The 12,405-nt window shown below is 36.5% G+C and overlaps 1 protein-coding gene across 3 annotated transcripts in view; it reads left to right on the forward strand.

Moving 5' to 3' along the window:
- The window catches only part of kalrna (kalirin RhoGEF kinase a), a 197,368-nt gene that overhangs the window by 38,899 nt on the left and 146,064 nt on the right, over positions 1 to 12,405 (forward strand). The gene's annotated exons all lie outside the window — the stretch shown is intronic.

A 12,405-nucleotide genomic window follows, 5' to 3' on the forward strand; every position in this document is an offset into this window, starting at 1 on the left:
GTATGAAAAGGTTTTGAATTCGTCTGGCGACTTGCAAACTTTTTAAGCATTTCTGTGAAGTGTGTTTTGTAATTTCAAATAGCTGTATCAGATTTATATTTATTTATATAACAGAATACTTTTCAGATAATTTAAAATTCATCATTTCCATGGCTCATGTTGTTATGACCTTCTTTTGTTTTGGACCTGAATGTGTCCAGGTGTAATTGTACAACACAATTTAAATAAATTATATATACACAGTATTTTAAAGAAATCTTATATATTTTAAAAAGATCTTAAATAAATTAAATAAAAAACAATGTAATGATCTATAATCCTATATTATAATTATGATAATATTGTTATCGAGTAAAGCATCATTTTAAAGATAATGATACTTCTGATAAGATTTTTATTTATTAACCTTAGTTTATAATTGTAGTGTAATAATGCTTAATGACACTTTGATCATTTTCAGTTTACCCATTCACTGATAATGTTACTCTTGGCTGCACAACTCTACAACATGTGATTCAACACTATACAAATGTTCTGGTGACTTAACAATTGTGCTTTTTGTGTTATCTAAAGTAAAAATAAATAAATAAATGAAATAAAACTTATTTAATATGACTGAATCATCTTTTTGTGGATCCACCTTTTGACTAAAGCAACAACAATGTAATTGTTTATCTCAGCAGTAATCTGTTTATTGTCTTAGACTGATGTGTCATCTGTCTGGCTCTGTGAGGGTTCTTAATAAAAGTGCTGTGTGAGGCTCTTATCCTGATATCTTCAGTCGGCTCTGAGACAGGTCAGTATGGATCTTCTAGCTGAGCTGGGTTTCTCCGAGTCTGTCTGTCCACAGCATGATGGGAACTAAATGAATGCAGCTAGACAGGGTTGTGAAGGGTAGAATAATGTTGTTGTAGCATATGCTGACACTCGTCTCATTGCTTTCTTTCGACCAGAGTGCATTCTGGGATCAGTTTATCTTCCTTTGATATACTGTACAAGTGGCGTTTTGTGATGGCTAATCTTACATGCACAATCATTTTTAGCTGAACATGTATACATTTCATTCATCCTCTATAGAATTGAATTTCACGTCTAGAATAAATCTCTAATCTTCTCTGCATGTAACATTATTATTATTGAATACAATACTGTTTAGAGTATAAATATAAGTATTTAGTGACACAGCAACATTATCTGTGTATAGAGCTGTGTGTGTGTTTGTGTGGCCTCAACTGGTATAATATGGTTTTGTTTGGCTAATGTGGGGTCAAACTATCCAGGAAACACTGGTCACAGCTGTCACACACACACACACACAAACACACACACACAGCTGGGGCAGATTGAACCATCTTTTTCAATAATACTACATAGCAAAATATAGAAATAACACACTTATGCAACTTAAAATTGCTGACAATTACACAAATATTATTCAGACATATGAACTTAGTCTATGCTATGAAGATTACATCAAATCTTTCATTTCCATATCCGAGATTATAAATCTCTTGTGTGTTGACATTGATGTTTTGTTGTGTTTCCTGAGAGTTCGGTATGGTTTTCTTGTGGTGCTTTAGTGCTAGCATGGGGTTATGCAAATGAGCTATTACCTTGGTAATGAGTGACATCGAATGGCAAGGTTGCGGTCTGAATGTAAATAAGCAGAGTAGGTGGGGTTTGTTTTCATGTAATGGCACTTGCTCTCTCTACTGTTGAAATGAATTTAAAAAATTCAAATTCAAATTCAAATACATTGGGCATTCAATACAGAGTTTCTGGAAAACGGATCAAACTGATAGGTCAGTGAACTACTAAATGACAATTGTGTTCATGTCATTTTGTTGGTCTGTGCTAGGAAAATATAATTTTGGTGCAGAAAACTATATTATGGATTTCTGGAATATGACATATTTTTCAAAATCTAGTTTAAAGGGTTCATATGTTGCAATTGGAGTATTACAATCTGTTCATGAATAGATAAGATCCCTAAAGTTGCAAAGACTAAAGTCGCAAACCTTAAGAGATATTCTTTATAAAGGTTAAGACCCTCCTAAAACACTTTGTTTAAACACGCCCCCACATGTCTATGTCACTGTGTGGGAAGATTTGCATAACACCGGCCAAATGTTCATGCAAAGAAAGAAGGCGTAAGTTTATTGTTGCTGTTGTATTGTTGGCACTGGCGCCATGTCATGGAGACACTGTGTGTTTCGTTGTGAAAGTGAAAATTATTTGTTTGGTCTTCAAAAAGAGGACAAGTTATATTAACACGTCCAGAACAGTTCAACCCAAATATTCAGATGTGGGTGGCACATTTTACGGAGAACTGTTTCCTGGGAGAGTAGACTACAATGTCGTCTGTAAGTATGTTTTAATATTTAAAGAATTAGCCACTGATGATTCAAACGTCACAATGCACTAGATAGCTGGCCAATCAGAGCACATCTTTCTTTTCAGATGGTGAGCTTTGTAAAATTCAGCATATTTCAGAAAGGCTGGGCAAAGAGGAGAAACAATAATGTACAGTATGTGTTTTTTGAACCTTAAAAGTCCCCTTCTTCATGATCCCATGCTTTAAACTTTATTAAGTGTGTAATGTTCTTGTTAGAGTATAAATAATATCTGTAAAATTATACAGAGATATTTTATTTAACAGAATTCGGCTACAAAAAAAGACCCGTTTGGACTACATCCCTCTAGTTCCTGCAGTAATGACGTCACTAAAACAGTTTTTTGACTAACCTCCACCCACATGAATTCACAAAAAGGGGGGTGTGGCCTTGTTGCGCTCCGACGGAGAAGAGGAAGAGCTGTGTTTGTGTTTGTCGCCATGTCGTTGAAACGCTGTTATTTTCATCTCAGAGTCCAGTCATCTTTGTTTGGGCTTCTCAGGGACGCTGTACTTGGAGATTAATGGTTACAATTTATGTTTATCTCGGTTCCTGAAAATAATATTCCACATGTAAAACTATGTGCACATTTTGCTGAGGACAGCTTCCTCAATCTCAATCGGTTTAATGCTGGATTCGCACAAAGATTATTCTTGAAAGATGGAGCAGTTCACTCTTTGTCTGGAGAAGGCGTTGTTTATGGACCACAACCGGTAAGTGTATTTTATTATTTAAGTTGGTGCGTTTAACAGTTTCTGTAACTTATTACACAAAGTGCAACACTGTTCAGCTTTGTTAACTAGATGTTAGGGCTGTGCAAAAAAAAAGAATGCGATTTTCATGCGCATCTCGTCAGTAAAAACGCTCCTGTGATTATAAGTACATCTCCAGCACTTGCTCCTGCCCACTTGCTTCTCAAAACTACTCCAAAACTAGTCCAATCGCGTTTGCAGGAGGTCAGCCTGCGCTCAGCTGCTGTCGAATCACAACACTGGAACCGCTGGCCCAATCAGAACTCGTTACGTATTTCTGAAGGAGGGACTTTATAGAACATGGAAGACATCAGCCCGTATACAAACAGCGGTATACAGATAGGTGAATTGTGTGAAAAATACTGTGTTTTTTTACACGCGAAACATGAACACATGTTATATTGCACACTGTAAACAATCAAAGCTTCAACAAAGTGCGAAAAACGGGACCTTTAAACTATTACACCAAATAGACAAAATAATGTTCTTTTTTAGAAACTTCATATGACCCCTTTAAAATATACAACTTCTTTATCATGAAATACAGTATCTGTATAGATGTTGGTTTCGTACATTTAAAGACAAGCAAAACAAAAAAAGTAGTATTTTGTACAACAAATTGTAATAAATTATAGATGTATAAATTATAAATGGTGTAACCATCAGAAAAGAATGTTTTTTCTTGTACTCACAGTGTTATGCATGAGTGTACAAAACTTTTTTATAAAAGGTTTTTAAACATGTTTTTCGAAGACCAAAATACAAATGCCATAAATATAATGATTTGTTTAGTGAGGAATACCATGTTTTTATTTGGGTTACTGCATTTGACCTGAATAAAACTTGCATCTTCATAAAAAGCTTGGCATATCTGTTTTCTTACTATCTTTTTTTTTTATTTTATTGTGGATAACTGAATGGCCTTGACACACATTCATGCATGCCTAAATAAATGCTCTGTATTTCATGGTTTTCCTGTCATTTGACAACTAAACAGCTATAAATGTTTTTTTGTTTTTTTGTTTTTCAAGCCAGTCCATAAGATTTTATTGCAAGTTTCACAAGATTTTACAAGATTGCCTCCATACAGTTACAATGTTACTTATAGAATATATCAAAATGTGTCTGTGGAACAATACATGTGCATTAAGCCATTAAATAGATTTATCGCCTTCCCATGGTACATTAACAGAAATAATGTATTGTTCTCAGCCATTTCTGCTGGCATTGTTGAGCAGATGCCATTGTTTCTGTCACTTTGGTGTTTAATACAGAGCCTAATCCAGCACAAGAATCTGCTCTGCTACTCCTTTTCTGCTCGTGTTCATCAGCAGCAGCACGCTGTGGTGATGTATTCTGATATGTCTGGTGGGAAAAACCCAATGACTTTGACTGAGATATTTCACAGTCAGTGTATGCAATTCATCACTGCATGTTTCCTGAAAGTGATTTTAAGATGAGTCATGCATTTATCTTTCTGCTGTTATCCATGGGCCTAATTAGTGGCAGTTTCCTTTGTTATTCTGTGTGTTCATTGTGTTCAGCATGAGTGTAGAAACAGATTTTGTGTGCTGAATGTAGGACTGGGGATTGTGTGAAGCTATAATCTCTTCCATTGATTGTTACTCGAATCTCAAATAACTAGCTCTAACACTAGTGTCCATTAGCATAAGTGAGGGTTAAATTAAACACTTCCTGCTGCTCAGAGACATGACACTATATCCTTCTCTCTCTGCTCTCTCAGTGATGGAGAGATGATGACAGATGAGGTATTAGTTTCAGTGTCTGGAATGAACATGCACTAGGAAATAGCTCTGCTTTCTCTGCAGCTCATTCGGAAGAAAAGGTCCACTTTACTGAGAGAAAATGAGCTACTATTAGAGAAAATAAATCTTGAGTCAGTGTTATCTATGCTGAATGTAGTCTGGGTCATAAAGTGCACAACATTGAGCTGATGTCTTTGGAAGTCTGTTTCTGCCAATTCATAATAATAATAAAAAATGTAAAAAAGTACTTGAAACCTTTTAATCTCACAATTCTTCAACATTCTGACATTTTTCTAAGAATTTTGTGACATAAACTCACAACTGTAAGTTATACACTCAGAATCATGAAATATAAACTTGCAATTTTAAGAACATACTATCTCTTTTTATTTTTCCTCAGATTTGGACTTTATAACTCGCAAGTGGGAGTTTGTATCTCAAACTACAGAAAAAGTCTGGTTTGCGAGATACAAACTTGCAGTTTATCTTACTTTATCACTCACAATTACAAATGTATATCTCGCAATTCTGACTTTATAACTAGCAAGTGTTAGCTTATATCTTTTATATCATGCAATATATCATAGTTTATATCATGCAATATATCATGCAATGGTGAAATCAAAAGTAATAGCATACTTTTTTTTTTCAGTGGCAGAAACAGGCTTCCATAGATGAAGGAGTCATGGTACATTTGAAATCAGCTGGGTTTCAGAGATTTGTTTTATCATCAATAAAAAATACAAATAATAAGCATTGTTATGATTAATGTGTGGTAATACTCTAAATACTGGGTGCAAAGCTTATTATAAAAATGCCTCTCCAAGAATCCGTCCAGACGAATGTGTAATATTCCTCCAGAACTTATAACTGGGATAAAAACACAAACAAAAGACTGAACTCAATGTCTTTTTTTATTTTATTTTTTTGTCTACCCCCAAGACTCCTGGAGCATAGAGCAAAAGCAAACAAACACTACTGCCCAGTGAGAGAGACAGACAGAGACAGAGAGTGAGAAAGAACAGGGAAATATATTGCAATGTGCTCACTAATATGAATGTACGTGAGTTTATGTTTTGGTTTGCTACTTCTGTGCAAAATACAACCTACAAACATGCCCTTGTATGTGTATCTTCCTATATATGTTTTTAGGTTGTATTTTGTACAGAAGTACATATGTAAATAACATACGTAAGTGCAAACTGAATGCTGTGATTTAGTACATATAAAATGTACTTGCAATGCAATATTAAATTACACTAGAGGTAAAATGATAACTTACTTTAAATGTGCTTTAGTATGTTAGAAGATTTCCCTAAAATGAGGTTTTAGTTAAAGATTTGGCTAAACTCTTGTGAATTTTTTTAAGCATTATTGCCTATGGCTAGGTTAGAAACACACACATACGCTCATTCTCACTAGATGACAGACCTCACAAGAGGAAACCGGGCCAGTGTGTAAAGAAATATGCCAGCGTTTAACACATTTAGCACCAAATCAGCAATGTGCTAATTTCCCAGCAACACCTCTTTCATATGCTGTTGACCCCTTTTCCCCAGAGGTTTTTCATAAGCTGTGTTTACACGGCCACTGGCATCCGTTTAACTCTTATTATTACAGAGACACAATCTCGGTGTCCTCACTTGCCCCTCTGACTCTCTCTAAGTGTCTCTATTAGCTGTTGTGTGTTTTCTCCAGGTCTTGGCTATGGTGGAATGTCCTGGTTTTAAGGCTGTCTACAGAAATCTGTTCAGTTCTGTCTTTAGATTAATACTTCTGGGTTTCTGCTGATCGCATGCACTTTTTCAGTCACATTCTCAGCTCTCACAACTAGGGATGCACCGAAATTTCGGCCACCGAAAATTATCGGCCGAAAATGGCCTTTTCGGTTTTCGGCCGATAGACTTTTATCACCGAAACAACACGGCCGAAATGTTGTGATGACGCAAACAGAAACCGCGACCTGCACGTGCACCAGCATAGCGCAGACCACGAGCTCCACGCGACATTCACTTAACACCAGTGAGAACATTCTCTTCTTACTCCTTTATTCGCAGCACTAAAGCGTCTCCTAACAAAGAGATTAAGACGGACCACGAAGTAAAACAAAGAAAAGTACAGTCTTATAAAGTCTGTGAGCACACGTCTCACTGAGATCTTTTCGGATCCTCTGCACTTCATCGCGAATGTGCTTGATCCGCGTTATAAAGAACCTTACTTGGATGCGGAAATAAGGCAGCGCGCACGAGAAATGATCCAGGCCGCGCTAGATGCGGAGAACCCGCGTGGAGACGGAGAAGAGCCAAGCGCAGGAGACAGATCAGAGCGCAGAAAAAAAGACTGGTCTCTGCACCAGATGAGTGGCATGCACCATCGTTGTCTGATATGTCTGATATGGAATTCTGCAAGAAAGTGCCTCAAATAATAATAATACGTTGGCTATTTTGTTCTTAGGCTATACACACACACACACACACACACAAACATATATACATACATAATATCAGATTGTAGCCATATTTATGCTAGATTTTCTGCTAGATTTCTGCTTTAATTTGATAAAAATGTTTATTTATGCCCTGGCCCTATTTAAATACACTCTCTCAAATATTTCTCAAATGTCAGGCAGATGACAAGCTCAACTGCTCAACAGCTAGATGGTTATCTGTCTGAAGTCCCCATCCCCAGAAGTGATAACAGTCTTGCCTACTGGAGAAGTAATGCACTTTCTAGTCCTACATAGAAAAATTTCAAATGCACTTCACCTAAATGCACTTTGTTTTTATGAGAGAACTGTTCATTTTAAAACCTTTCTGCAGGCCAGTAGGCCTGTACATTATTATTAAATATACACGAGTGGGATACATTTTTAGTTTGATTTTTATTTTCTACTGTGCATTGTTGCAATGTGCTTAATAAATATTTGCATCATTTGTAATTATGTATTTTTATGTTTTTTTTTTAAATAAGTTATGTAATTGTAATTATTTTTGAAACTTTAATATTAATTTATGCAATTGCAATGTCTTAATTTTAGTAAAGTTAGTACACGGTCATAGCAATAAATGCAACGGTACTAATAATTGGCATAATTTCTTTCGGTGTTTCGGTTTCGGTTTTCGGCCTTTGTTTTCTCTTTTTCGGTTTCGGCCAAGAATTTTCATTTCGGTGCATCCCTACTCACAACGTTCCTCTGTTCGAGCATCATTTACAATCTAACTTCAGTAAAGATGACAGCTGGCTATGTCATTTCTAACAGATGCAGCATATGAGACTTTGAAAAGCGCCTTTGGGGGGTTAATGGGCATTCTTTGTTTCTCTGTGTGTAGTATATATGAGTATGAATGTATGTTATGATTCTCAGTGTGTCAGATCACCCCATACTGCTTCAGTAACTGAGGCTACTTACAATTTAAATGAGTTTATTACTCAGAAAAATTTAGTTTGACCAGCCTGAACTCAGTCACAGGACCTGATACATTTAATATATCTCATCCATGATTTATGTAGGGCACCTGCTTATGAATATATGTCGCACCTACTCAATGGCCCTTCATCATGTTTCAGTAAGTAATACTGTAGATTATTACAATTACAGTTTTATGTAGTTATTAATGGTAATGAGAAGGAAGGTTTTAATTTTATTTATTTATTTTTTTCAATTACATAGGACTGTTTCTTGATGGTTCATGATATTCACAGAAGTGGTTTTGAATTAAGATCATATGGGTCTTAATCATTGCAGATGATTGTGTGTGTGTGTGTGTGTGTGTGTGTGTGTGTGTAATTCAGTCAATAGCAGAAATGAGTTTCATATCTCCTTGACTTCAGACATGTGTTTGTCTGTAATCTGTCTCATGCTTTATAATGAGAAAGCTCTGTCTCATGACCCTGAGATGTAGGAGTCTGGTCTGAAGATCACACTGGCTGGGCCGCAGTAATGTGGCCGCAGTATTTCCCAGAGAGGGTTGACTGTGTCTCATTGTGACCAGGCTGTAATTAACACAAGGGCTGAAAGACAATGAGGGACAACCATTCTTCACAGATAATTACAAAGCAGACGACAAATAAGCAGAAAGTTGACTTTGAAAACTGTTTGTGATCTTACCCCACAATACAATGAATATGCATCTGATCGTTTTCAATGAGACTCAGAGACAGACAGATGTTTGCCATGAGCTGACAGATAGACCTTTGCCCATTGTCTTTTATATTGCAAAAGCATTAAAGCTGCATCATGATTTCTTTTTTTCGGAAGGGGATTTAAGGGATCTTCTGCTGGAGGAATAAAATATTACATATATTACATATACTAGTGCACTTTTGATATAAGTATGAAGAGTGGAGATCAGCTATATCCATTAAACATTCAAACACGCACACACACACACAGCAGATTATTAAAGAAAATAATTCTCTTTGGATGAATGATTCATTTAGTTGACTATCAAACCCTAAAAGAGAGTAAAAGTGAACATCACTTGCTACATTTGAATCAGATTTCTGTGATGCTTGTAGTCAACATATGAAGTCATCGAATGCAACATCCTGGATTCATCCCAGCTGAAGTGCTAAAACTGTTATAGTAATTACTGAGAGTGGCCAGGTGGTTAAACTCTTGTTCGCAGCTTCTATAAGACAGAAGAGCCTCGCCTGATCTCTGCAGCTGCCCTATCAATCCCTGGAGACAAACAAGACAGCAGGTGTTGCTTTATTTAACACAGACATGGAGCCCTACAAGTGATCAGAGGGAATCTGTCTCACATATACTGAGGCATCACACATACACATCGAATTGAAAGCCTGGTGCCAACTCATGCAGAGCTCTGTGTTTCTAGTAACTGACTGTATGGTGGTCTGCCAGAGCTGTGTCGCACAGGTGGGTCTGCTACAGGAGGTTGTAAGATGGATTTATTGAGAAACATCTGTTTAGTATATCCTCCACAGCACTCGCAAGGTGTTCATACTGAGATTTGAGAAATGTTTTGCATCTCACATGGTGACCTGCACTAAAGAGAGATGCCAACAAAGAACAGGGGAATATATATATTAGGGGTTGCACGACTACTGATTTCTACTAGTCAATTTTTTATTTAAAAAATACTTGAGTTACTCCACTACTCGTGGTTCATTCTATAAATGAAAAGACATTTAAAAAAATGTAATCAATAAATGCTTATTAATTCATAGCCTTTTCAACAATAACATATAAAAACTATATATAACCAAACTATTATGACATTACATATTTAAATTTTTATGTAACAGCCAGTATTTGTATTTGTGTCTGCAACAATCACAACATGTTTAGTTTCTGCATTCGGATACAACGTCGTATAGTATTAAGACCATTATGGCCATCTTTTTTTTTCAGAGTTATCACTGAACAAACATGCCGTGTTAAACTAAAACAATTATTAATTTCTAAAATAATATTTATCGTGCAAGCAGAGAGATGTCATGACAAACGTTTAGTGATCATTTGAACACGACTGAATCAATTCAATGCGCGCATTTTTATTTCATTAACTTTTTAAGCAAGTATAAATGTTTAGTGAACTTCACTAAACAAATGTGCATGTGCCGATCAAACCAGTAAAAGATAAAGATGCAAACATGTAGGCCAAATAGAAAATATGTATCCATATCTAAGTTGATTATTACCCTGCTCTCTGTCGAACTGTTTTTTAAGAGACTGAGACGCGCAGCGCTGCTGTTTTATTGGTGAGCGCACTGTGCTTAATCCATTCATTCGTATCATATCGTAGCCTAAGGTTTAAAGCATTGCCTTTTAAACATATACAATAGAACGTGTATGATGTATTATTATAGGTGATATTATTCTTGCCGAGCTCTGATTTCTGAGAGATGCACGGAGAGACAACAGCAATGCTGTGCTTGATTTGCGGTCTTTTCACACATAAAGTTTACATTGATTCACTTCACACTTGTGACTTTAGAGATCTGTGTATAATATTGCGCTGATCCCCTGACTCAACTGTTATATAGCAAACTCTGGACTGTTCCAGCTTCAGCCGAGTGTTCAGGCAGAATTATTCCTTTTTTTTTTTTTTTTAGTTTAGTTTTATTGTCATTGCATATCTCTACACAACGAAATTAAGATGACATCAATCACTCAGTTAGCAGCTAAAAGGATAAAAAGTGACACTATCAACAACAGTCAATAAATAAATATATATAAACATTTAAAAAATACACAGTATAATTCAAGTCCAAATTTTATTAGTCTTCCATGCTTTCAGCCTTTCAGCAGCTCATTTATGGCCTTTGGAAAAAAACTGTTTCTCACTTGGTTTGTCCGCACCCTCACGACCCTGAGCCGGCCTGAGGGTAGGGGTGTCAAACAGGGTATATGTGTAGGATCTGCCCTGATACTTGCTGCTCTTCTCTGCAGCCTACTGGAATATATATCCTCAAGGCTTGAAAGAGGTGCACCAATGATTCTCTGGGCAGTTTTAATTACCCGCTGCAGATATTTTTTTTCCTCAATAGTGCAGCTAGAAAACCACACTGTACAACCTTATGCCAGCACACTCTCTATTGTGCACCTGTAAAAGTTTTTGAGGAGTGTCTGCGGGAGACCAGTACTTCTTAGGGTTCGCAGGAAAAAGAGGCTCTGCTGAGCTTTTTTCCCTATCTCTTTGGTGTTCATTCCCCAGGTCAGATCCTCCGCCAGATGCAGCCCTAAATATCTGAAACTTTGGACCTGTTCCACCTCCTCTCCATGTATCTCAAGACTGTCGTGTTTCTTGGTTTTGTATTTCCTAAAATCAATTATGATTTCTTTTGTTTTCTTTGTGTTGAGGATTAGATTGTTTCTGCTACACCATGATACCAGTGATTGGACCTCCTGCATGTAAGCAGTCTTTTCATTGTTGGTTACCAGCCCTACCACCGCTGTGTCATCTGCAAATTTGAAAATTGAATTTGAATCATGAATGGGAAAGCAGTCATAGGTAAACAGCGAATAAAGGAGCGGACTAAGATGCTCCCTGGGGAGTACCAGTGTTGAGGATGGTGGTGGAGGAGGTAATATTTCCAAGTCTGACATGCTGGGGTCTGTCAGTAAGAAAGTTCTTGATCCACTTACAGAGGAGAGTCCAGGCCATTTGCCGTTCATGTTGCCATTTGTACATATTTTAAGAATAAAGTAAAAAAAAAAAATGTAGTTTAGTTTTATAGTTTAGTGGCAGTTTGAGAAGTAGCATTAAAGACATCAAAATAAAAGCATTGATTGAGTACATATTTTCCTTTTTGATAAGTGACATAAACTCTCTCAAAAGCCATCAGCTACTACATTTATATTCATAAGATGTGTCACACCAGGTTTTATGTCACTGATGTTAAATGTAATCGGCTGAGAATTTGTATTTTAGGATTAGTGTTTCCCAAAGCAGGATTTGGGAAAATGTAGTGGCTTTAGGGGTTCATGAAAACCTAATAAACCTAACAATTAACTCTTTCCCCATGATG

This window comes from Carassius auratus, chromosome 34 (assembly GCF_003368295.1).
Source record: "Carassius auratus strain Wakin chromosome 34, ASM336829v1, whole genome shotgun sequence".
In the NCBI taxonomy this organism is placed as follows: Eukaryota; Metazoa; Chordata; class Actinopteri; order Cypriniformes; family Cyprinidae; genus Carassius; species Carassius auratus.